The sequence below is a fragment of the Leptodactylus fuscus genome, chromosome 2 (genome assembly GCF_031893055.1).
Source record: "Leptodactylus fuscus isolate aLepFus1 chromosome 2, aLepFus1.hap2, whole genome shotgun sequence".
NCBI lineage: Eukaryota > Metazoa > Chordata > Amphibia > Anura > Leptodactylidae > Leptodactylus > Leptodactylus fuscus.
In genome coordinates this window covers 90,674,457-90,701,370 of record NC_134266.1, presented here as the reverse complement: position 1 = coordinate 90,701,370, position 26,914 = coordinate 90,674,457, and the positions used below count along the sequence as shown (strand labels likewise).

The following is a 26,914-nucleotide window of genomic DNA, read 5'->3' as shown; positions in this document are numbered from 1 at the left end:
ATGACCAGCCACAAAAGAAGATGATTTAAAAAAATATAAAAAAATAAAAGTTCTAAATCGCTCCTTTCCCTAGAATACATACAAAAGTAGAAAATTACTGTGGGCACATACACATTAGGTATCCCTGTGTCTGGAAGTGCCCGGTCTACTGAATATAGGATCTGCAGTGCTCCTGTTCCGTCGGGAAGGGGTTAATAGGAACACTGCAGATACCCTATATTCAGCCAGACTGAATTCCAAGTGGAGGAAGAAAAAAACCCAGTCCTCAAGCTCAGGGAAGGGGCAGACAGACAACCAAAACACCCCCTCCCCTTTCCCAGCATCTACTGCACCCAAAAATTGCATTCCCCCCTAGGCTTATGAAATTTCCCCAATGTGGGACTATTAAAGGATTATCTTATCTTATCTTATACTCGAGTCAATAAATTTTCCCAGTTTTTTGTGGTAAAATTATGGGCCTCGCCTTACATTCGGGTCGGCTTATACTCGAGTATATATGGTAAGTTTTCATAGTTGTTGTGCTATGCCTGTAGGTTTCTGAACATAAACATCCGTGTATGTATGTGGTTAGCTAGTATCTTATGCAGAATCTTTATGGGATACTTTGGTATACTTTCAGTGAATATGGTTGTGTGTACATACACATACAATTGGTACATTAGCAGGAAGTAGATGATATAAAGGAAGATTATAACTGCATGATCAGACTATACAGGCTTTTAAGATACAATAATATACAACATATGATAAATAACTGGAGCTGTTGATAAACAATGGTAGGCTATTTTTAATCAATACCATTTGATGGTGCATTTTTCTAAAACTATAGAACCAAAAAATGCTTTCAAAGTAGTGATGGGAAGTCTAGTTCATTTTGGAGATTAGTTCACTTAGTTCATTATTTCTCTCAAGTAGGAATACTGCTGAGTACTGTGGGGAAGTTATTTCGGTAGAAGCAGTGGTGCGGACCCAGTCAAGACACGGACACAAAATATGCAGCAAACTGGTTTATTTAGAAAAAAAAAGGAAAATAAATAAACCTTCACTTTAGGCAGAAAATAAGCAAAACAAAATACAGCCTTAACTTCAACATAAACAAAATAAATACCTGCTCGTCTGAGCGCTAACTAAACAGAACTGATAACCTAAGGGCTAGTTCACACGGGGCTACACGTGAACGCATTCCGTCGCGGCTTTCCGCTCCGGATTAGGCCCTAATACATAATACTATACATAAAGTATAGTTGTGTTACACTGATCAGATGTATTTTATATGTCTGATCATTATTAAAGTTTTATATGAACAGTCGCTAATAGCACAGAATAGCAGCGACATGTTATACTCTGCAAATGACATTTCTCTTTGCTAACTTTCTAACCTGGAAACATTGTCTAGCAGTTTGGTGACACACTATAGTAAACCATGGCAAAGTTTGTGCAGACCTAGAATCAAGAGGCAGAAATGAGGTCAGGAAACAAGCTGGGGTCAAATGCAGATAGTCAAATGGAACAACAAATAAGCACAACTTTTGCAGGTTCTAGTGAACAGGAAACCTATTCACCCCCTTCCTATACATTTATTTTCTTTTTGCTTTGTTGACATACTTACATTTTTCAGATTATCAAACACATTTCAGTATCAGACAAAGATAACCTGAGTGAATGCAAAATGCAGTTTTTCAATGATAATTTCATTGATTAACCCTTTTCCAATAACCATTGTAATAGTATGGTGAGTGTCTAGTATTTAAATATGGTGGTCACTCAGGAACCAAGTGGCCACCATAGCTGCTGAGAACTGGCGGCAATGCCTGCACTGATCGCAGTGCATTAAAGGGATTGTCTAGGCAAAACTGGACAACCCATTTAACCTTTTTCTTGCCGAGGACGTAGCTCTAGGTCCTCCCGGGGTGGCACTTCTGTAGTAGAAGACGTAGCTAATACATCCACCCTACTAATGCCAATATCTTGGTACAATATCTTGTGCCTTTCCTCCGCGAAACTGTTTTTTTTAACCAGACACAGTCGGACATGCAGGACTTTGTGTCCGGCTAAAAAAAAAACAGTTTCGCCACGGGTTTGAAAACTGACCGCCAGGTTTCCGTCTCCTGTCCAGTTTCTCGGGCAGAAGACAGAAACCTGCAAATCAGAGACCAGGCGCTGGTGTGAACCCACCCTAACTAGTTTATAATCCATTTCCATAGACCACAAGTGCTGCAGTTATAATGTCATTATTGGCAACATAAAAAACTGATATGACATACGCATTCTGTTGGAAGAAAAAGTAAGTGAATCCTTTGGAGTCATCAGAACTAACAAAATGTGAGCACCCTAGACCCTAGTAAGATACCAGCAGTTGTGCTGTTCATGTCTATAACTGTGAGCTAGAGAAACGCTCAGACTACATTCCATTGGTAATTCCATAGGGTTCTCTTACAACTGTAATGTATACATTATGACATATTGGTTTTTATGGCTCTAATTGAATAAAATACATTTATTTTAGGATAACTGCAAATTTACTTACATAAAGTACATTAGTGTGGCCATACTGGCAAGCAGGGCCATGGGTATTCTGTAATTAGATGCAACTAATTAGATAGTAATTAGTAGTTCTACAGCCATGGGAGAATTAACCATTATTCAGCTTATTGTTCCATATTACAGGTACTGACATGTATAGAGCTTGTCATTTAATAAAATGCGTTGTGTATATACAATGTTTACCACTAGGTGGCAATAAAGGATTCATAAGTGGATTTGTAAGCTATATGTATACACCTAATCAAAAGTGTGTTAAAGTGGCTACGTTATATTACATTGTGCAGCACTATCTCCCATTCTGTATATGGAAGTCTAGGAGGTAGAGCAGGATTGCTTTGTCTTTCTGGTGCATAATATGAGCAATAAAAAATGCAGATTGAGATCGGTCTGGGAATCTATTTAGAATAATCTACTATGCAGTATACCTAGAAAAAGTTTCATTGTTTGGAGTCCTGTATTATAATAGGTTTTCTGTATATTTAGATGTTAAATGACAGAAAACTATAAATAACAGAGCACAGATATTGTTTCATGTTGTCACATTTGACTTGTCATGAAATTCAATGTGCTTGTAGAACAACTTAACTACTGTACAGAGCTACAAATGCTGGAAATCTGGATTTCAGTTTTGAAGTATAATAAAACGGTGTAAATTGACAGCTTTATCAGTAAATTGCTGTTGGAAATATTTTTGCCGAATAAATAATAAATGTATCTTTCAATGGGATCAGCTCATCATCTAAAGCTGGTCATAGACATGAGATAGATGTGAGCAAGTTACAGCATCTCTCCTAGTTTTCCTATAATCATGCATGGTGCCACTTATGAGCCATGGCGCTGCCAATCAATCAATAGTGATATCATTTGTACCAACTATCCTATCGTCAACATATTCATACATACCGTATTTTTCGGACTATAAGACGCACTTTTTTTCCTCCCAATATGGGAGGAAAATGTGTGTGCGTCTTATAGTCCGAATGCAGCGTGTGCAGCGTCTGTGTCCCGTCTGTGAGAATCAAAAGGAGAGCAGCACGGTGCCTGCCTGCTCTGCCCCTCCTTCCCTGTCTGTGTCGCATGTTTGCAGGAGCGAGATATGAGAGGCAGGGAAGTAAGGGCGGGCCAGACAGGTGAAGGAAGCGTGGTTTCAAGCTTGCCGAGAAAACCACGCCTCCTTCTCCCGTCTGGCCCGCCCCTCCTTCACTGCCTCTCAGATCTGGCTCCTGCAATGATGCCACACAGACAGGGAAGGAGGGGCGGGCCAAATGGGGGGGAGGAGGCGTGGTTTTCTCGGCAAGCTTGAAACCACGCCTCCTTCACCCGTCTGGCCCGCCCCTACTTCCCTGTCTGTGTGGCTTCATTGCAGGAGCCAGATCTGAGAGGCAGTGAAGGAGGGGCGGGCCAGACGGGAGAAGGAGGCGTGTTTTCAAGTTTGCTTAGAAAACCACACCTCCTTCACCCGTCTGGCCTGCCCCTTTTTCTCTTCTTGCATAGCTTCACTGCAGGGTGTCTCTTTCCATCCATGGATGAGATTAGATAGATAGATAGATAGATAGATAGATAGATAGATAGATAGATAGACAGACAGACAGATAGACAGATAGATAGATTAGATAGATATGTTCAAATCACCCCCATATCCCTAGAATACATATAAAACAAAAACATTACTGTGAAACACATACACATTTGGTATCCCTGTGTCCGAAAGCCCCCGGTTCTATTTACATTGGTGAAATATTATATTATTAGGTTATTAAATATTTCACCAATTTTTTTTTCCTTAAAATTTTTTTTTCCCTATTTTCCTCCTCTAAAACCTTACGGTATATCTCAAATAGAAGCCACTAAAATGTCATTAGACTTATGTGTTTGGCTATGGCACAGATGTTCCAACAGAACACAGTTTTTTTTGGCAGACAGAAGCTGTTGCACATCCGGTAATTTTTTAAGCAATAATTGAATGAAATGTTTATCTCATGCGTACGGCTGGATTTGCATTTTAGCTTCAATGAGGAGAGGTGGAGATGAGGGAATAAGCTATTGCCAGACATCTTCCATTATCTCTCATATCAACGCCCATCAGATATAAGAAATGCCAGTCAGGAGTCCACCATGCATATTACCCTTACACTACAAGGGTATTTTAGTTGCACCAAATAAAACATATTAGAAATACAATTTTCTAAAATATTTTGTGTAATAATTTCTCCTGTTTAAATAATTTGTCCAAGGTATAATAATATTTGACCAATTGCAGGAGTTGAATGAAAATAACAAAAAAAGGGTTTTCCTTTACAAAAAGGTCTGTTAGAGTTATTAATGGGTTAAAAGTGCACCCATATACTTTTAGCAGTGTTTTGAGTGATTTCTAGGTGTCTGTGGTATGTTCTGCATTTGTTTATATGTGTAGCTTCCTTCTATGTAACTTCCTGTGTACCTGTCACTGCTTCCCCCTCTTCTCTCACTGTGTTACACCCCTTCACTATCTCCCTAGCTAAATTACACTAAGCTATCCCGCCCACTTCTAGCCCCTTCTCCTTCCCTCCCTAGCTATGCTAAGCTAGGCTATCCTGCCCACTGATAGCCCCCCTCCCCCCATCCCATAGCATCATACTTACCTAGCTTCCAATGTGGGAGCCGGCTCCTCTTCTCCGTGCCCCATAGTGGCCCCTGCACACAGTATTATGACCTATAGTGGCCCCTGAACACAGTATTATGCCCCATAATGGCCAATGAACACAGTATTATACCTCATAGTGGCCCCTGCACATATTATTATGCCCCATTGTGGACCACCCGTGAACTATTATACTCTAGGGTCTTTTCAAACCCCAGAGTATAATGATCAGAGACCGCGGGATACAAATGTAATAAATAATATTACTTACCTCTCAATGGCTCTGGCGCACTGCCAACTGATTTCGGCCATCTGCATTATTGGACCAGATGTCACCTCTTTTCAGACCCCAGAGTATAATAATCGGAGACTCGGGGGAATAAAAACATAAAAAATTACTGTTTCTTACCTTCCCCTGGCTCCTACGCTGTCTTCTCCGGTGCCGTCCTTCTGAAATGACGTCAGACGTCACATGACCCCGACGCAGGCCGGGTTCATGTGACGTCAGAGATGTCAGGAAGGGGGCCTGGCAGGATCGTGGAGAGGTAAGTACCTGTGTTTGTTACGTTCCCTTACCTATCCCTGGCCTCCGATCATTATACTCGGGGGTCTGCAAAGACCCCCGAGTATAATGATAGTATTTGTGGGGCCCGCGGTGTCACTTGCCCCCTAATGGCCCGGGCCCAGTGGCAGCCGCCTCCGCTGCCTCTACAGTAGTTACGCCCCTGCTACTTCTTAAGCAGGATGGATGGTATCTTAACAGTTGGAAGATTAATTCTCACTGCATGGGGTAGTGCAAACAGAAGGTGGTAGGAGTCTGAGGAGCAAGAGCAGGGAGCTAAAGGCCGCCCCGATTGCCTCATTGTTGTTTTTTAATGTACAAAGGTGACAAACATGACAAAGGTGTGTGGCTTATCACTGTAAGGTGCTCTATTACACAGCGGTGACAGCTGAATATGTTTGAGGATTGCCGAATAGACTTCCTTCAACCTGTAATCCTGATTACACTAGTAATATATATAAAAGTAAAACTATGGTATGTTATCATTATGTACATATGCATCACTTTTTATGTCTCCCATTATCAGATTTGTCTTAGCAGCAGATGCCCAGCACTAACAGTACACAACTACCAATAATGTTGACATATGGTTTACCTGTAATTTTATATCATAGAAGGTGCTAGGCTGGATTTTGAGCAGTCTCTTAGAAAGAAGTGGACAATAATCCCCCCTTTCCAACTGATATACTATTAAAGCCTCATGCGCACCACATGTATTGTCAGTGTGCTAGCCATGTTTATCTTGGCTAGCCCACTTACCCATTAATATCTCTGGCCCCATACACACAACCATGAATTATTACAGTCCCATTTATGGGGCCATGATCCCAGGGCAAAATTCAGGATAGGTTCTATTCCTGTCTGTTTTGCTGCCCAGGCTTAGAGCAGTGAATGGGGGGCTGTGGAGGCACAGGCAACATATAGATGTCATCTATGTGCCATCCATGTCATTCAACCACAGACCCATGTCATGCAAATGAGGCCTAAAAGTGTAGGGTCTCTCACTGTCTTACTCTTCTGAGACAGACACAGAGACCTTTCATTCAGAGCAGTTGGAGGCCTTCTCATTGCTTCTGGGAGAGGGTTAATGAGGTTAATTGTATTATTCGCATGAAGGATCCTGGAGCAGACAATAATGATAGAAACAATAATATCAAAAGCACATGGAGTCAATGGGAGCTTTGTGAGGCCTCCGGAGTTTGGATTCAGTTATACTGCATATTAGTCACCAGCTTACCTGCCTATGTACTGTCTACATACCGTTGTCTTATTGCCACTAGCATCTCTTTTTCATCCTTTTCCATAGTTTTCCATCTTTTATTATTGCATACTAGACGACTAGACGATTAAATAAACCCCCATTTCTATTCAAGGTTTTAAATAACTTAAAGAGATCTTCACTATATCCAGACTATATACCATCGATGCTTGATAGATGTGGGTTCCACCTATGGGACCTGAATCTATCTTGAGAAAGGGGCTCCATGCATAGCCACAGGTGAATAAGACAGGGCCACGAATAAACATGTTTCTCCATTCATTTGTATGGAACTTCCAAAAATAGCCAAACAGGCAGCCTCAGCTATTTTTGGAAGTCTCGTTCAAGTGAATTTTGGAGCCGTTTTTGGAGTGAACTAAGCCAACAAATACTATAGATAATGTAAAGTTAGACTAAACTGTCAAAACATGCAGCAGATATATCGTCTGGCATCAGCCTCTCTGGCGCAGTTAAAGAGGACCTTTCATAGATTTGGGCACATGCAGTGTTAGGCCGGGTTCACACAGAGTATTCTGGCTCGTCATTTGGTACGTAGACGCCGCGGGAGGATTTGCGAGCTGTATACGCTTCCATTGTTTTCAATGGGAGCCGGTACCGTACACGCGGCGCTATTTTGCAGCTGTGATTTTTGCGGCGGCCGCAAAATAGCGCCGCGTGTACGGTACCGGATCCCATTGAAAACAATAGGAGCGTATACGGCGTCTACGTACCAAATGACGAGCCAGAATACTCCGTGTGAACCCGGCCTTATATAATGCTATGATCTGTGCCCCGGGTGTAGAGCTATCGGTGTCGGTACCGTAGCTCTTTACAGTCAGAAGGGCGTTTCTGACACTCTGTCAGATACGTCCTTCTGCAAAGCAGCGCCTATAGCGCTGTGCTGTTTGAGTGGGGAGGAATGCCCCCTCCACCCCTGATAATGCTCGTCTATGGATGAACACTGTGAGTAGGGGGAGGGGGCATTCCTCCCCGCTCACACAGTACAGCGCTATAGGCGCTGCTGTGCAGAAGGATGTTCCTGACAGAGTGTCAGAAACGCCCTTCTGACTATGAAGAGGTATGGTACCAGTACCAATAGTTCTTCACCCGGGGTACGGATCGAGAAAGCCGACAGTGCGCTGAATTCAGCGCACTGTCGGCTTTCCAGCGGTATATAACACTGCATGTGCCCAAATCCATGAATGGTCCACTTTAAGGACTGTCTAATCTATGTTTACACAGTAACAGTTATTCAGTATTAGTAAATCTGCCCACTTTGTTTAATGTTATCATATTTCAACATGTCTACGCTTATTACTCATTTATTCCTTACTGCCAGGCTCCTTTTCACTTTCTCTACTGTCAGCCCAGTGCCAATTCAGCTTTGAGTGTAAAGGGTTTTCCATCCGCAAACTGATTTTTTCATACTGATGACATATCCACAGGTCAAGTTATCAATATTTGTTCTTTCATGGATCTGACACCCGCACGAATCAGCTGTTCTAGCAACCTCCAGGTAGTCGATGCTGCTAGTGGATGTGCAGCAACGCTCCTATTCAAGGAACAGAAGTAATACTGCAGTTCCCTGGAACCATTTTTGTAACATACGTTATCAATTATTTTTACTTCCTATTAGTAGAAATCAGGCTCTAAATTCCTCCCAAGCAACACTAAGTGTTGGCAGGGATACCCATACCATATTCACTGTGTAGTGCCAAAGGATTGGTCACTTGAAATATGGACGTGTACTGTCAGGAGTAGGGGAGGCGTTCCTCACTGCTCAGTGTCATGGCTGGGCAGTAAGGAACGCTCCCCCTCTCACAGTACAACACAATAGATGCTACTGTCAGGAGGGGCCTTCCTGACAGACTGTCAGAAACGCTTTTCTGACACTGAAGAACTACGGTATTGGCACTGATAGCTCTTCAGTGAGAGCTCAGAACGGGAAAGCCGAATTCAGCACATTTTTGGCTTTCTAGGAGTGTATTACACCACATGTGAAGGACGTGAAAGGTCTTTTTTTATGAAAATTGCATGGGAAGACAAGAGCATATCTTTATTATCCAGGTGATTGCATACCTCCCAACCGTCCCGATTTCCGCGGGACAGTCACGATTTGGGTGACATGTCCCGCGGTCCCGGTTGGAGGGAGGTATGTCCCGATCTCAACTCAGATCTGCGTCCAGAGGACGCAGATCTGAGTTGAACACATATGCGGCTGAAGGAAGGAGCTGACACAGGTCAGCTCCTCGCTTCGCTGCTGCCGGCTCCTGGCTTGTAGACGCGATGTGACAAGCCAGGAGCCGGCGGCAGCGGCGAAGCGAGGAGCTGACACAGGTCAGCTCCTCGCTTCAGCCGCATGTGTCAGCGAGAGAGACACGCAGCGGCGAAGCGAGCACGCGAGCAGCTTCAGCCGTATGTGTCAGGGAGAGACGCGGCACCGGCGAAGCGAGGAGCTGACCTGTGTCAGCTCCTTCCTTCAGCCGCATGTGTCAGCGAGAGAGGCGGGCAGAGAGCGGCGAGGGAGCGGAGGAGAAGGTAAGTTTAATGTGGAGGTGGAACGTAAATCTGGGGGCAGATGAAGGAGAGGACGGTATGACAGTGGGGGCAGAGATGGAGAGGACGGCATGACACTGGGGGCAGAGATGTGGGGACATGAATCTGGGGGCAGAGATGGAGAGGACATGAATCTGGGGGCAGAGATGGAGGGACAGGAATCTGGGGGAAGAGATGGGGGACATGAATCTGGGGGCAGAGATGGAGGGACAGGAATCTGTGGGCAGAGATGGGGGGACATGAAACTGGGGGCAGAGATGTGGGGACATGAATCTAGGGGCAGAGATGGGGGGACATGAATCTGGGGGCAGAGATGGAGGGACATGAATCTGGGGGAAGAGATGGGGGACATGAATCTGGGGGCAGAGATGGAGGGACAGGAATCTGTGGGCAGAGATGGGGGGACATGAAAATGGGGGCAGAGATGGAGGGACATGAATCTGGGGGAAGAGATGGGGGACATGAATCTGGGGGCAGAGATGGAGGGACAGGAATCTGTGGGCAGAGATGGGGGGACATGAATCTGGGGGCAGAGATGGAGGGACATGAATCTGGGGGAAGAGATGGGGGACATGAATCTGGGGGCAGAGATGGAGGGACAGGAATCTGTGGGCAGAGATGGGGGGACATGAAACTGGGGGCAGAGATGTGGGGACATGAATCTAGGGGCAGAGATGGGGGGACATGAATCTGGGGGCAGAGATGGAGGGACATGAATCTGGGGGAAGAGATGGGGGACATGAATCTGGGGGCAGAGATGGAGGGACAGGAATCTGTGGGCAGAGATGGGGGGACATGAAAATGGGGGCAGAGATGTGGGGACATGAATCTAGGGGCAGAGATGGGGGGGACATGAATCTGGGGGCAGAGATGGGGGACATGAATCTGGGGGCAGAGATGGGGGGACATGAATCTGGGGGAAGAGATGGGGGACATGAATCTGGGGGCAGAGATGGAGGGACATGAATCTGGGGGCAGAGATGGAGGGACAGGAATCTGGGGACAGAGATGGAGAGGACATGAATCTGGGGGCAGAGATGGAGGAACATGAATCTGGGTGCAGAGATGTGGGGACATGAATCTGGGGGCAGAGATGGAGGGACATGAATCTGGGGGCAGAGATGGAGAGGACATTAATCTGGGGGCAGATGAAGGGTGTATATGAAACTGGGGGAGAGATAGAGGGGGGACATATAATTTACGGGTGACTGTAGGAGGATTATACTGTGTGCGGGCACATGAAAAATTAACGAGTGGGTGGAGTCAACACAAAAGTGGGCGGGGCCAAATTTGCCGCGGCGCGCCGCACATTTTGTCCCTCTTTCGGTTCTTCAAAAGTTGGGAGGTATGTGATTGGCAGTCTCCATGAGAGATCTTCCTTGCTACTTCCTGACTGCTTAAGGAGGAACTTTCTCCACCTCCACTCACTCTAAGGTTAAAGGGATCCTATCATGGGATACCCTTTTTTTCAGACTTCTTCCGTCCTGGGTTTCAATCTTCTAGGCATACGCAGTCGGCTCTGCTATATTTTTATGATTCCTTTTATACACATTCTTGGCTCTCACTCAAAAAAGCAGCAAAATCTGCACCAAAAAAAGCAGCTTTCCGCAACGTGGGCCCATAGTCTAAGGCTAAGGCCCCACTGAGTGGAAACGCAGCGCTTAAAGCGCTGCGGGAAGAACCGCGGCATGAACACATTGTGGTTGGCAATGGGCTATATCCAAACTATATACCATCAATGCTTGATAGATGTGGGTTCCACCTATGGGACCTGAATCTATCTTGAGAAAGGGACCCCATTCATAGCCACAAGTGAATAAGATAGGGCTGAAGCACTTTCAACAGAAAGTTTACAGAGTTTTCCTCCGTGTACTTTCTGTTACATTTATATCTATAGGAAAGCCGACGGAGTTTCCGTAGATATAATTGACATGCTGCGATTTTCAAAACCGCAATGGTTTTGAAAATGGCAGCGTGTCCGCTCTGCGATTTTTTCCACAAAGTGGGCATGGGACTCCCATGAATACCATCCACTTTGCAAGTACTGTAAAATGCTGCGATTTTTTTCCCACGACGTATCAACTGCAGCCAAATCGTGGAGTTTCCAGCCAGTGGGGCCCCGGCCTAAAGGAGTTAAATGTGTTTAGTCTGCAGAAGAGTTGTTTAAGGGGAGATAAACCTATATAAGTATATAAATGGCCCATTCAAGAAATACAGGGAAAAGAGGTTCTGTGTATAATCCCTTGAAAATACAAGGGGGCACTCCCTCTGTCTGGAGAAAAAAGGTTTATTCTCAAGAGTAGACACGGCTTCTTAACTGTAAGGATTGCAAATCTGTGGAATAGCCTATCCCATGAGCTGGTTCTATACTGTAAGGACTGTGAATCTGTGGAATAGCCTACCCCAGAAACTGGTCACAGCAGTCATAGTTGACAGCTTCTAAAAAGTATCAGATGCTTTTTTAGAGCAAAATAATATTGATTCTTATGGAAACGTATAGACTGTCATGCCCTTTTCCATCCCTTGGTTGAACTTGATGGCCATATGTCTGTTTTCAACCATACTTACTATGTAAGTTCACAAATATTTGTTGAAATGAATTTTGAGAGGCTCACTCATCTCTACTAATGAAGAGGCCCGAAGCTTTATACTGTGTGGGGCATTAAAAATGTGTGGGGCACTCTGGAGAATTATAATGTCTGGGTCCACTGTGGAATACTATACTGTGTGGGGGCTGCTCTGGAGTATTATGTGGAGACATTGTGGAGCACTTTATACTGTGTCACTGGGGCCACAAGACAGGAAACCGTTAAATACATCGGGGAGGAGGGGGGCACACACATTTTACAGGTAAATTCTCATCCAAAAGTGGATCTCACCTTCAGAAAGTTAGGGAACCACTGCCCTAGTGTAAGTTTTTCATTGCACTAGACAAGTATTTCTTACTGTAGAGCTTCTTTTAACTATCAGGCACATTGTAGCTCAAGATTGTGAATTTATGTTGTACAAGATACCAAGTAGCCCTGACCTCAGCACCTTTAGTGTAAGACTGGGAACCAAACATTAAGGATGCTGTTCTGTGAAATTCATGTAAACGATGGGAGAAATCCTATTAGGGTATCACTGTCCTGGTAACATTTCTGGCCTTTTACTAGCAATGTGGAGACTAAGGGTGACAGTGGAGACAACTATGTCGTCATCATCCGTGAGCAGATGAGGTCATAGCTCGGTGAGCCACGTGGCTCTTGGATTGATACACAAAGAACACGCTGTAGGCCCGGGGAGTGCGGCTTTTAACTCTTCACTGGAGTAGGACGCGTTAAAGCCCCTGAGGACACGCCCCCTGATAAGAAACATGCACGGACTCTGCTCTCTGGTCCACGCCCTGTCATTACGCCGCGCACTACTTTGTTGTTGCCTTTGCGCCGTTGCATGGACACGCGATCAGACGCAGCTACACGGCGACCCCAGGGGACGCGTCCTATTCACGATATAAACAGAGCGCCCTGACACGAGACTCGCCCCCCACCACCTCTACTGTGACGTCACATTGCAGGCCAGAGCCGAGCCCTTTTAATACGAGGACCAATCAGAAGCAGACTTTGCAGCCGAGCCTCCCTGATGCTGTCCAATGGGTGCACACGGCTGCTGCTCGAGCCTCCCCTAGTCATGTGAGTGCTGAATGCCAGCATGGAAGGCAGGAGCTGCGGCAGCGCCATGCGGGCCCTTGGGTAACACGGGGGGACCGCGCTGTAGGACAGGTGAGACGCTTTGTCTTAGCCCTCAGTCACCCTGGATGCGTCTGCAGACGTGTATACGGCACTTGGCTTCAGCGCTTGGGGATTTGTAAAGTTTCCTTGTGTGAGCAAAGTTGACGTGTTGACATGTTACGTTGTGCATGCATGTACGCGCCCACGGCGGCCATACATGAGTCTGTGTGAGTGCACCTGGAGTGCGCTGAGCTTGTGGCCTGTACACGGAGGATCTGCGAGGTGCAGGTTGTGGTGGGACGTTTGTACGAGGAGGGGATCGTACAGGCGGCGTTACTATGTCTTATTCAGTGGGCACCAAGAGTCCCAGAGAGGACTGGCAGGCCTGAGGAGTGGGCTGTCTGCTGCCTGGAGCTGACCTTACACTTGTGCTGTCACCCGGAGGAGGTGGGTGTGTCCCCACACTTTACACTCCTCAGCTGCTTTAGAGGCAGGGGTTGGCCTCATGCAATCTGCACAATAGTTGTGACAGAGAGCTGTATACATAATAGGTAGTGACCTGTATGCATAATAGGTAGTGATCTATATACTGTAGGAACAAACTACAGCTTAATGTACACCCAGGCAGGTCCCAGATTGTCTGATCCTGGCTCAGTACTGCCCTGTCAATGAAATCATCCATTAGAATATTGGTGCCAATACTTTGTATGGTTAGATGCAGTGATCCCATAGTGGGAACCTTGTACCTCGCTTTCACCCCTTCTGGGGAACTTGTCTGGTAAGGTAAGATTAGGTTCACAGCAACTTTGACCACACAACCTTATAATCACGGTGCTGAATTGCAACTAAGGATTCAGAATGCAATCACATTGAAATCCAGGCGTGTGTGTGTATAGACTGTAAAGTCTTGGTTCCTTTAACTTGCACCACATTCACCTTCAGTAGTTGCGACTTAGCAGCATGAACTCGTGATGATGTCACACAGAGAATGTCATCGTGTAGCCTCAGGCGTAAACATTCCATAATTCCCAGCCACAGTCTGCGGATATTGTTACATAATTTATGAACACCATATAAATGGCACGATACATGTTGGGCTGCACAGTAGAGAATTATTTTGTCCTTATGTCATCCCATGATTGCCTTACATTTATACTAGTAGTCTTCTGTGTCTGTGTTTTTGGGAATGGGTTGGATTCACACAATCATAACATTTTCATATTACATAGACCGCTTTACATCTGCAAATCTCATCCTATTTAGGATCTGCTACAATAAATTTACAACCTCCAATATCCCTATGATGCAGCTTGTTCCAGCTGTTGGTGAGGGGGATTTACAGCTATAATATGGTCTATAGAAGGAAGCTTTTACACTTGCTTTCTTTAATCCACTTTTCAGTTCCATTGTAGGGACGGATTATACAATATAGACTCTATTCCATGTCAGTCAAAAACTGATCCCAAGGGAGCCTATTGATAATAGGGTCACTTAGACATATATATTTTTTTCTTTTCTCTGACCCTCCAGACAAAAAAAAAGTTGTTCTTGCAGGACTTTTTCATTTGTGAATTTTGACCAAAAGGCTCAGAATGAAAACTCTGACACATATGTGAACATAGCCTTATATAGATGTGTGGGTGTGTGAGATCTAGCCTAAAATAATTAAAGGAATTTGCTTCGAGATCATCTACAGTTGGGGTCTCTAAATGATGTGGTGGTCAGGCAGCACATGGATTGGCCACATTAATTTCAATAGAACCACTGTAGATGTCAAGTGCTGTACAGTACTTTGGCTATCTCCAGCTGTTGCACCAAAATGAATGGATCACCCAATTGACTGCCTGGCGGCTGCTTCATTTAGATTGGGGTGTAAAGTGGTCATCTGCAACTTATCCTGAGAATTACAGGGTAAATTGATTTTGTGGGCAATCTTTCTAACAGATCACCAGGGATGTTACTTTAAAATATTGTTCTGTCTCCGTGAAACCCCTTTTAGCCTGTAGAAATTGTTAGGCTACTGTGGTAACCAGGGGCAACGGGCAATGTAGTGTTGTCACGTTTGGGCAGAGTGGGGTCCCGGTGTATCCCTGATTATCCACAACCCTTTCCACTCTTCCATTCACCCAGGTGCGATGTGCAGGATAACAGTCGACCACACAGGGTTAGGGTGAACAGGTTAACTTTACTGAAGAAACCGACAGTCTTACAGCGCTTTGCAGCAGCAGGTTCACAGTGCAATGTGACAGAGTCCAGTACAGGCACTGAAGAGTTAAGTGAGGCACCAATCACCAATCCTTATGTCCCTTAGCAGCAGTTGGGAGGACGGTTGCTATTAGCAATGTGAAGGTGTACAAATACAGTAGGAGAGTAGATGATAGGACAGGCCGGCCCTTGGGGGAGACAACGAGAACTGCGGCTTCGTAACTTGGCTCGTTACGGATAAAGACTCACGTTTGGTGATGTCGGGGTGCAGTGGCTTGGGGACCGATGAAAGGCCACTAGCAAGGCAGGAGGGTCCTTGAAGTAGTTGCCCCTCCTGGCAAACAGTATGCACAATACTTTAGGGAGGTAGGAGACCTTGAAGAGTTTCCGCAGCTCGCGGGGCTCTGTCCGGAGAGGTAGAAGGTGCAGGAGTTGATTTCAGGGGTGCAGGCACTTCAGCCCAGCTGTACCGGCGGGCTATATCTTCCAGACCCGGATTTCAGCTTGTCAGGAGTCTCGGCTGAGACCTGCAGTCTCACTGCAACTTCAGAGAAAACAAGTGTGTATAGACCTCAGGCTTGAGGCCTACACAGGAGCTAAGAGCTGGTGGCAGGGATGTCTGCCTTCCCTAGACTCTAGGTCTAGACTGCAGGCCTGAGAGGAAGGAAGCTCCTCCCAGGGAGAGGACTGGATAGGGATTGGTGCTCACAACTCACATGTTTAGCAGACACAGGAAACTTAAAGTGACAGTACATAACAATACATTTATAATGCAGAGTACATCAGAACCTATATAAAAGAGAGATACATCTGCCTAAATACTGACAGGGGTGCCACAGAGGTGCTGGGGAGCAGTGCCCAGGAGTAAGCTACTGGCCACAGGCGCACAAGGGCCCTAACTCACTATCAGTGGCCGCTCTGGGTCACTGCACACCCCCGGGCTTTGACAAAAGCCGGCCTCGGCGCAGGGCTCGAGGGCGACTGGTGGACAGTCTAGTCCCCAAACTAGAAGGCAGGGGTTCTGGGTCACCTCGGCTCAGGATTTACTGCAACCATCAGGCCCCTAGGGGTCCTGCAGGCTAGGCCTAAGAGAACCTGAGGAGGGAAGAAGTTAGGCACTCCAATACATGTAAACAGTTGTAGTGCAAACAAGGTATACATCTTTAAATATCAAAAATATACATATTGGCATAGATGTGTAAACAGTAGAAAAATACATAAAAGCATAAAAATCAAAGTGCTAATCCAAGGGGGCTCATAGTCTTTAGAGCCCGTGTAAAAGGGGGCAAGGTAAGTAAATTTATAACGTTCATGGCAGAGTCAGGCACACAGCTTAAACGTTGCATAACAAAGAAACAGTCCATAACAAGTGCAAGTCTTTGCAGGCTCAGATGCATTAGAGTCCATGCAGGAGATAAAGAATTTAATCCTTGTAGCGGGCAGGAGGCACACCTCTTGTGCTTCTCTCAGACCTCCTGAGAGCAATCTCCGCAGCAGGGGGAAGTCCGTGAGGTTCTGCAGCAGGCAGAAGTGGCTGTGTAGCCGGCAAGGTTGGTGCAGCCGGAGGCATGGCTGCAGGCTGTAGAGCAGATGGGTAGTACCCTGTCAGGAGAAAAGGGGTTTCCTGACACAGTTCACTGATGGGAATGATAGTTCTGAAGGCGGTAGAAGGAGGATGAGGAGGAGGTACCTCTGGAGCAGGAAGAGGGTACCTGATAGGAGCTTCACTCGGTGGCAGCACCGGTGCAATGTACAGTTCTTCCCTGTGACAGGGCTTTAGCCGGTTTCGGTGAACGACTTGGGGAGCTCTTCCTTCTTTAAAGATCTCACATACATCAGGGTAAGGCACAGCTGTGAGGATATATGGTTCTGGTTCCCACAGAGGTTCTAGCTTGTGGCTACGGTGCTCCTTCTTCAGCCAGACCTTGTCTCCAATCTGGAGGGGAACAGCATACGCTCGCTGGTTGAAATCTTCCTCCTGACGTCGGCGAGCTTCTTCCATTCGGAGATTAACAATTTCTTGTGCCTCTGTTATTCTCCTCTGATGTTCCGTAACCCAGTCATCCCTTGGCAGGGGATTTGTAGAGTTGGGTATCTGTATCCCAAGAGCTCGGTCTTTTGGGAGTTGTCCTTGTCGCCCGAACATCAGGTAGAAGGGTGTGAAGCCAGTGGAACAGTGGATGGTGTTGTTATAGATTTCCACCAGCTCAGCAAGGAGATTAGGCCACTCTTGTTGTTTCGCCACTGAGGCAGTGCGCAGCATGTTGATGAACACCTGGTTAACCTTTTCGCACAGCCCATTGCCTTGGGGATGGTAGGCAGTTGTCCGCAACTTCTTGCACTCATGGTACTGGCATAACTCCTGGAACAGCTGGGATTCGAAGGCAGAACCACGATCTGTCAGGACTTTCTCCGGGCAGCCATAGTGCTTCACGTACTCATGGTAGAAGACAGCAGCTGTTGTGCGGGCGGTAAGGTCTTTGACAGGGACAACTGCAGTCCATTTGGAGAAGTGGTCTACCATTGTGAGAGCGTAGGAGTAGCCAGACCTAGTAGGGGCCAATTTTACATGGTCCAGGGCAACAAGTTCATTAGGCCTTTGAGTCTGGATGGGGTGAAGTGGTGCACGCTGGTCTCTTCTTCCTGCCTTGGTCAAGTTGCAGGCGGTGCACTCCTGGCACCACTTCTCGATGTCGAATCTCATCCCAATCCAATAGAATCGGCGGCGGATTGTAGCTTCGGTCTTATAGACCCCGAAGTGACCAGACTGGTCATGGTAGGCATCCAGCACCATGTTGGCGTCTCTCCTGGGGATAATAATTTGATGAAGTCGTTGGTTGGATACTGGATCTAGGGTGTTTCGGAGGATCAGCCCCTTTTGGAGGAAGAGACGCTTTCTTTGCCGCCACAAACGAAGGAGTTCGAGGTCTGGACAAGATTGACGTAGGCGGACAGGAGTTCTTCCGGTGAGTAGGTAGTCGTGTATCTCACCTAGGCTGCGGCTCTCTTGCTGCAACAGCAGCCACTTGGAAGGTTCCTGTAGAGGATCAATTGAGTTAGATGGTGACGTTTCTGCTTCTACAGCAGCGGTAATGACGTTTTGCTGGGCAAATCTGTTATAGAAAGGCGGCATCTCGACTTCTTCCCATTCATCTGGGACAGCAGACTCTTCTCCATTTTGGAGTCGTGACAGGGCATCTGCGTTTGTGTTCGTCTTTCCGCTTCTATATTTTATAGTGAAGGAGTAGTTCGCCAGCCTAGAGGCCCATCTTTGTTCAAGTGCACCCAGCCGTGCGGTGTTCAGGTGCGCCAGGGGATTGTTGTCAGTGTAGACTACGAAGGACGATGCAGCAAGATAGTCCTTGAATTTTTCAGTGATAGCCCACACAAGAGCCAGGAGTTCGAGCTTGAAGGAGCTATAATTGTTATCGTTTTTCTCAGCTCCTCGGAGACTTCGACTGGCATAGCCGATCACCCTTTCACTGTTGTCTTGCACCTGAGACAGCACAGCACCAAGTCCTTGGAAACTAGCATCAGTATACAGCCGGAAGGGTTGACTGTAGTCCGGGTAAGCTAGGATAGGAGGCTGGGTGAGCAAGGCCTTCAGCGCCTGGAAGGCGGTTTCTTGTCTCTGGGACCACTCTACTGGCAGCTTTCTGTTGTAACTTTCTTTTGGGCACCCCCGAAGCAGTTCTGTCAGAGGCTCAACAATCTGTGCGAAGTGGGGGATGAAGCGGCGATAATAGCCAGCGAAACCCAGAAAACTTCTGACTTCTTTGACAGTAGAGGGTGTCTTCCAATCCGTGACAGCGGAGACTTTGTCCGGGTCAGGTGATACGCCTTCTGCGCTGACGATATGGCCTAGGTAATTGACACGAGGTTTCAGGAGGTGACACTTGGAGGGTTTGATCTTGAGACCGTGCTCTGTGAGCACGTGGAACACTTCAGCAAGGTGGTGTAGATGGTCTTTGTAAGACTTGGAATAGATGATGACGTCATCCAAGTAGAGCAACACATGTTGGAAGTTCACATGCCCTAAGCATCTCTCCATCAGTCTCTGGAAGGTGGCTGGTGCGTTGCAAAGCCCGAATGGCATGCTATTAAACTCATACAGGCCCATGGGAGTAGTAAAGGCAGTCTTTTCGCGGTCCTCCGGAGCCATGGGGACCTGCCAGTAGCCACTTGTCAAGTCCAGAGTGGAAAAGTAAGCAGCAGAGCCCAGTGCAGTCAAGGATTCCTCTATACGTGGCAGAGGGTACGCATCTTTGTGGGTCACAGCATTCAATTTTCTATAGTCCACACAAAATCGGATAGTCCCATCCTTCTTTTTGACTAGCACAAGAGGAGCGGCCCAGGGGCTCTGACTTTCTCGGATGACATTGGCCTCTTTCATTTCCCGCAACAGCTGCTTGACAGGTTGGTACATTGCAGGAGGAACAGGCCGGTGCCTCTCTTTGATGGGAGGATGATCGCCAGTGATGATGCGATGCTGAATTAAGGAGGTCTTTCCATAATCAGAGGGGTGTTTGCTGAAAGCGTGGTGATGACGTTTGGCCAGGTTGATGACACCATTGATGTATTCTGGAGGTGTGTTAGCGTCCCCCACGTTAAGCTCCATCCACCAGGGTGAAGGGCTGGTCCTATCTGTGTAAGGTGTGGTGGTAGCAGCCCGTTGTTTTGCCGTAGCTGTGTCAGCAAGGATATCTGCAGGGCACAGCTGGTGCAATTGGCCAACCGGTGTGAATTTGTAAAGGCTCACAGGTGTGTCACTCATGTTGATGAGGCGTACTGGAATCTTACCGTTGGTGACAGTCACAAGACTGCGTGCAGCTTTAACCAGAGGTTGAGTCTCCAGCTGGATGGGTTCCAGAAGAGCCTGATAATCTTCGTTCTTTACACCAGGGCGTGCGTGGCACCAGACGATCGTCTCAGAGTTGGCAGACAGAGTCACAGGGTGAGTGTCCCGGATCCGGACACGGCAGATCTCTCCGTTGCGGTTAGCGAACCGTTGATGTGCCACCAGCACCTTGACATGGTGTTGTATGGCTTTCCTGTGGGAAGAAGCAGCAGTGGAGAGAGACACGTGCAAGGCACTGATTATTTCATCAAAACAGTTCTTAAGGACATTCATGCCTAGCACTAAAGCAGCGGAGCCCTCTTCTTCTACCCCTGTGACAATGACACCTTGTTGAGGGAGACGGCAGTCGCCAATCTGGATGGTGGGTTCCCAATAACCCACTTGAGGAATAGGCTGACCGTTACTTGCTAAGAGATCAAATCCTTGGCTGCCAATGTCTTTGGATAGGTCTCTGAGGTCCCAGTGTTGAACATAAGCAAACTTCTTTAGGGTAGTGACTTGAGAGCCAGTGTCTATAAGGGCCTCGAATGGGACTCCATTGATTCGGACAGTGATGTACGGACAGGGCGCAATGAATTTGGGCGCCTTGGAGGGACCTCTGTATATTCCTCCCGAGGGTTGGTCCTCTGCCTCGGGGGCATCCCGTTTAACTGAAAGCATTGGTTGCGATGGTGGCCAAATTTCTTACAATAAGAGCAAACAGTTCTATTAGCAGGTGGTGGCCTGTCAGGTGGAGGACGCCTGGGACGTGGATAGTACTGTCGTGGCTCAGGTGAGGAAGAGCGGGACAGGGAAGGCTCCCTAGAGGGAGGCACGGCTTGCACTGTCAGTCCCTCTAATTTTTTAACAGCACTTTCAACTATTCTGTCCATGCAATCTTTCAGACAGGCCACCAGATCAGGTGTAGAAACTTGGGCAGCCTGAGTAACAGCAGGAACAGCTGGAGCAGCAGGTAACAGAGGTGTAGGTGCGACAACCGGTCCACTTTCTAAGTTGGAAGGGTGAGAGTACAGGAGGGGGCTGTAAGGTGACTCGGTCCCTAAGACTTGGATGGCTAGCGACTTGAAATCTGCAAATGAAACGTCCTGATTCTGCACCGCTAGCATGCGGAGTTGGCTTTGCACTAGCCGGGAGTCTACGCCTTCAATAAATCTGTCCTTGAGCATCTTATCAGCTTCAACCGCACTAATGGAATCAATTTGCTGTACAGCCCGGAAAGCAGTTTGCAGGGCTAAGGCATAGTCTCTCAATGTCTCACCTGGTTGTTGTCTTCTATTGAAGAATCCCAGTCTCACCTCTGTAGAAGATTTTGGTTCAAATTCCCGCTTGAGCCGGGTGAAGATCTTTTCAACAGAGTCTTTATCAGCTGTGGGCCAGGAGCGAGCTTCTTGGAAGGCGACTCCTTCCAGCTGGCCCAGCAGTACGTTCACCTGCTGCACTGGGGATAAAGGTAACAAGTGAAAAGCCCGGAGTATTTGTTCCTTAAAGTCTGTTAAAGTGTGGGGGTCCCCCCGATAACTGGGTAGGTGCGGAGCCCCCAGAAGAATGTTCACTCTGGTAGCTGCAGCAGCTGGTCCATCATCAGGAATAACATTTAATTGAGCATTGTCCGCGTCAGACATGATAGTAGGATAATGTGGTACTGTCTCTTTAAATTTTTCTCGTGCTTGCGGCGCTGCGCCGGGTGGTCAATCAATTTACGCTTTCTCTCTCTCGCCAGCGCTGTTGGCTTACTCACTGCGCGGCTGGGCGTGACGTTACTCCTTTCCCAGGAGTGCACTATGGCGAGCTGAGATGGAGGCACGCCTCCCAACACTAGAGGGGAAGCCCAGGGCTTCAGCAAGAGGGCGGCCGGAGCGGAGGCCACAAGAGGAGGAGTCAGCAGAAAGCAAGTACACAGTCTGTGGAGGGGGCGGCGACACTCCGGGGCTTTTGGCGCCAATCCAGGGGGCGGTTCTGGCGCAGCCTGAGGATTTTGGCGCCCGCGGCAATACAGTCCACAGACACACCGGCCACACACCAATGGCGGCGGTTTTAAAGCACAGTACCCCTTTATACACAACAGTTCGTTACTCACTCTGAGATGGCTGGTAGTCCACAGGAGGGGTAGCGATGATGGAGTATAATGTCCAGCAATAAATTGGGGCCCAATTTTCACAAAGTTCAAATCCTGTTCGTGACGCCAGAAAAAGGGGTCTTGTGGTAACCAGGGGCAACGGGCAATGTAGTGTTGTCACGTTTGGGCAGAGTGGGGTCCCGGTGTATCCCTGATTATCCACAACCCTTTCCACTCTTCCATTCACCCAGGTGCGATGTGCAGGATAACAGTCGACCACACAGGGTTAGGGTGAACAGGTTAACTTTACTGAAGAAACCGACAGTCTTACAGCGCTTTGCAGCAGCAGGTTCACAGTGCAATGTGACAGAGTCCAGTACAGGCACTGAAGAGTTAAGTGAGGCACCAATCACCAATCCTTATGTCCCTTAGCAGCAGTTGGGAGGACGGTTGCTATTAGCAATGTGAAGGTGTACAAATACAGTAGGAGAGTAGATGATAGGACAGGCCGGCCCTTGGGGGAGACAACGAGAACTGCGGCTTCGTAACTTGGCTCGTTACGGATAAAGACTCACGTTTGGTGATGTCGGGGTGCAGTGGCTCGGGGACCGATGAAAGGCCACTAGCAAGGCAGGAGGGTCCTTGAAGTAGTTGCCCCTCCTGGCAAACAGTATGCACAATACTTTAGGGAGGTAGGAGACCTTGAAGAGTTTCCGCAGCTCGCGGGGCTCTGTCCGGAGAGGTAGAAGGTGCAGGAGTTGATTTCAGGGGTGCAGGCACTTCAGCCCAGCTGTACCGGCGGGCTATATCTTCCAGACCCGGATTTCAGCTTGTCAGGAGTCTCGGCTGAGACCTGCAGTCTCACTGCAACTTCAGAGAAAACAAGTGTGTATAGACCTCAGGCTTGAGGCCTACACAGGAGCTAAGAGCTGGTGGCAGGGATGTCTGCCTTCCCTAGACTCTAGGTCTAGACTGCAGGCCTGAGAGGAAGGAAGCTCCTCCCAGGGAGAGGACTGGATAGGGATTGGTGCTCACAACTCACATGTTTAGCAGACACAGGAAACTTAAAGTGACAGTACATAACAATACATTTATAATGCAGAGTACATCAGAACCTATATAAAAGAGAGATACATCTGCCTAAATACTGACAGGGGTGCCACAGAGGTGCTGGGGAGCAGTGCCCAGGAGTAAGCTACTGGCCACAGGCGCACAAGGGCCCTAACTCACTATCAGTGGCCGCTCTGGGTCACTGCACTACATGTGTGTTTAACAACCAACATACAGACCAATTCTATTCGTGTGGCCCCACACATATGCCTGTGTATTGTCATGGGCCTGTGTAAGGGGTTGTGAGCTCAGGACAAGTCTGTTTTATGGCCCAAGCTGATTAATGAAAACTACGAGTCCATGGAGTCCACAGGCGGCGCACACATTTGTGTGCATGGAGCCTTAGACATTTCTACAAATATAAATAACTACAATTTTGCATCATTTTAAAGATTTTCATATGGTGAGAGTCATTTGTTTGGATAATATGACCACTAATTTTCTCATTGTGGCCTTATCTGCCCACTGCACGGTTTGTATTTTCATGGCATCGGGTGCCCCTATAAATGTTATCTAATATGCAGGAATCATGTTATAGAGCGGGCTGAACTGAGCAGATTAATATATAAATTCAGAATAACCTGTCATTCATCTATTTATTTCTACAATATGGTGTAATTGAGTCCAGTGCATGGTTTCAACAGCAATTGACAGTCTCCTATCTGGGTGCGCATACTGAGATCTCGGTCAGTCACTGCTAGAGACACCCACTGGACCCCATTACACCTTCTAAGCATAGAACAATTAGACAATGAACTAGATAAATGACAGGTTATACTGGATCTTTTCTGATAAAACTATAAATCAATCTGCTCTGCTACATGCTGCCTGCAGATTACAATGCATTTCCATACTGGTAGATTCCCTTTAAGTTCACAACTTTAGGCAACCATGGATATCTGGTATGTACCATCTTGTAATCCCAAAATTACTCCTCACCCGACTGGTTTTCATTTGGGGGATAAATGAATGAAATGGGTACCATTGCTTCCTTGGACATATGAAATGTTTCACGACTGCAGAAGCATTTTCTGTGTAGGTCTGAGGCAATTTCACGACAAAACTAGTGAGTGTATTCTGTTATATAACATCTTGTACTGAGGAGCAACTGAAACCTCTGTATTTACTGTGCAGGACCAAACATTAACCAATGAGTGCGGCTTTGTGACCCTTTGTTATATCTGCTGTTTATGAGAAAGGCAATGGGCATGTTCACACGCTAAAGTAGACAACCATGAGACTGTGGTTCTTTTTGTGTTTGCCATAAATGCCCCATTAATGTTGTTACTTAAAGTTCAATGAAGACTAACCAGTTGCTTCTCTTGGCAATATCTACTATTTTGATTAGGTTATCAGGGACCCCTCAAACAGATTGGTATGGCCCCTAAAATATTGGTAAAATGTGCAGTGATTGACACATGAACAAAACATCAAAGCTACTGTAAGTTTGCTGACTGTCATATGGGCGGAAACAAGAACTCTTTCTTCAGTGTATTCTAGTTTATAAGTAGTAGGAACAAACCCCAGCAGAGAATTTTCCTACTACTTTCTGCAGGGGGTCACCCCAGTTTTTGGGACTGGCAGTAACATTAAATCCTGCCTAATATTAGGTAGCTCACACCTATGCTATTTGCACAGCAGGAAAGATGCATTGAATATACCCGCTCTCATTGTTTTGGAAGCAATATCTGTATTTAAATGTATTTCACAGGCTGTGAACACAGGCCCACAAAAGGTAGGACAGATCCTATTTTTGGCTGTGTATCATGGATTCAGATTTATGAGGGATTCATAAAATCAGGTGCTGCACAACTGTAAATAGGCTGTGTTAAAGAAGAGCTTTCATGTCCTCGGGCACATGCGGTTTTATATACCGCTAGAAAGCCAACAGTGCACTGTATTCAGTGCACCTTTGACTTTCCCATTATGTGCCTCGGTGCTGTTAGTTTTGGCACTGATCTCTGACCACTGTCAGAAGGGCGTTTCTGACAATCTAGCTGGGCTATGAGGAACCCTCCTTCCCCCTGACAGTACTTATCCATAAGAGTGGCTTCACACCTGCGCCCAATCCCCACTTTCAGGTTTCCATCTGCTGCCCGAGACACTGGGCAGGAGACGGAAACCGGCAGTCAGTTTTCAAACCCATTCATTTGAATGGATTTGCAAAGTGTCCACTGTCTCCGCGGCAAAACCGTTTTTTTTTTTTAACAGGACACAAAGTTGTACATGCAGGATTTTGTGTCCGGTTAAAAAAAAACAAACAAAACAAAACCGTTTCACCGCAGAGACCAAAAGTCGTTCACGGGCAGACACTGACTACCAAGTGTCCGTCTACTGTCGGCAGAAGATGGAACCCCACAAAGCGGAGACCGGGCACAGATGTGAACCCGCCCTAAGTAGTAATGATGCGGCACTAGGTGGGTCACAAGAAATGGCGCTCAGAGAGGATTATTCAGCCATACAGTAAATAAAGCAGGCAACTCTGACACTCTATTAGTTGTGCAAATGTTCCAGTTTTATTACATCCGTATAATTAAAGATGAAACGTTTTGGTCAGTACATTCTGACCTTCATCAGTCCTCGGATGTAGGAGAGAACATGGTGACAGGATGAGAGGCAAATGGTTTGCAGCCACAAGATGTCTGAAGGTGTCCTGTGGCATCTGCAACCAAGACCAAATACCACAGGGCAGATTTGTTAAGTCCTGAAGGCTACAAGGTGAGGCCTCTCTGGTCTGACTTTTCTCCAACACATCCCATAGATATTTGATTGGATTGAGATTTTGATAGTTTGGATTAGAAAGGTGGTATAAATGAAAGGAAGATTCCACATGCATGCCAGGATCCAAGGTTCTCCAGCACTACATAACCTAGACCAGGGGTCGGCAACCCATGGCACACGTACCAAGACTGGCACGAGAGGCATACTGTGCTGGCACATTCGTGTAGTAAATGAGGGAGCGTCCCTTCAGTGCTCTGCTAGAGCCGAGGTGTAGGACACGCCCCCTTCTCTCCCAGCCCACCAATCAGAGGTGAGCCTGTCACTGTACAGGATAAGGGCTCCCTGGACCTTGCGGCTACACGTGAGGAGCTCCTGCAATCTGCAGCCCTGAGGAAGTGAGGAAGCTCCATTGAGAAAAGTTGAAGTAAAAAACAAACAAACACACAGGTACATGTTGGGTTACTAACTATTCCTAGTAATGTCAGGCATTTGGGGTTATTAATTTAGTTTTAGTAACTCCATGTGCCTTTCATTAATTGCAATCAACTCCATAATGTCCCTCACATTAACCCCAGTGTGCCCCATATAAGGGTTACTGATATGAGAATTATTACCTCCATATGTCTCACATATCAGTATCCCTTATGTGAGGCACATAGGTTAATGTGAGGGACATGATGGAGATAACTGCTATTAATATGAGGCCCATGGAGT

The 26,914-nt window shown here is 46.8% G+C and overlaps 1 protein-coding gene across 1 annotated transcript in view; it reads left to right on the top strand.

The window, feature by feature from the left end:
• Nucleotides 1-13,228: 13,228 nt before the first annotated feature.
• The window catches only part of LOC142193686 (Krueppel-like factor 15), a 30,003-nt gene continuing 16,317 nt past the window's right edge, over nt 13,229-26,914 (top strand). Inside the window, exon 1 of the mRNA XM_075262678.1 lies at nt 13,229-13,301. The gene's annotated coding sequence lies outside the window, so the exon portion shown is untranslated. The remainder of the gene's footprint in view (nt 13,302-26,914) is intronic.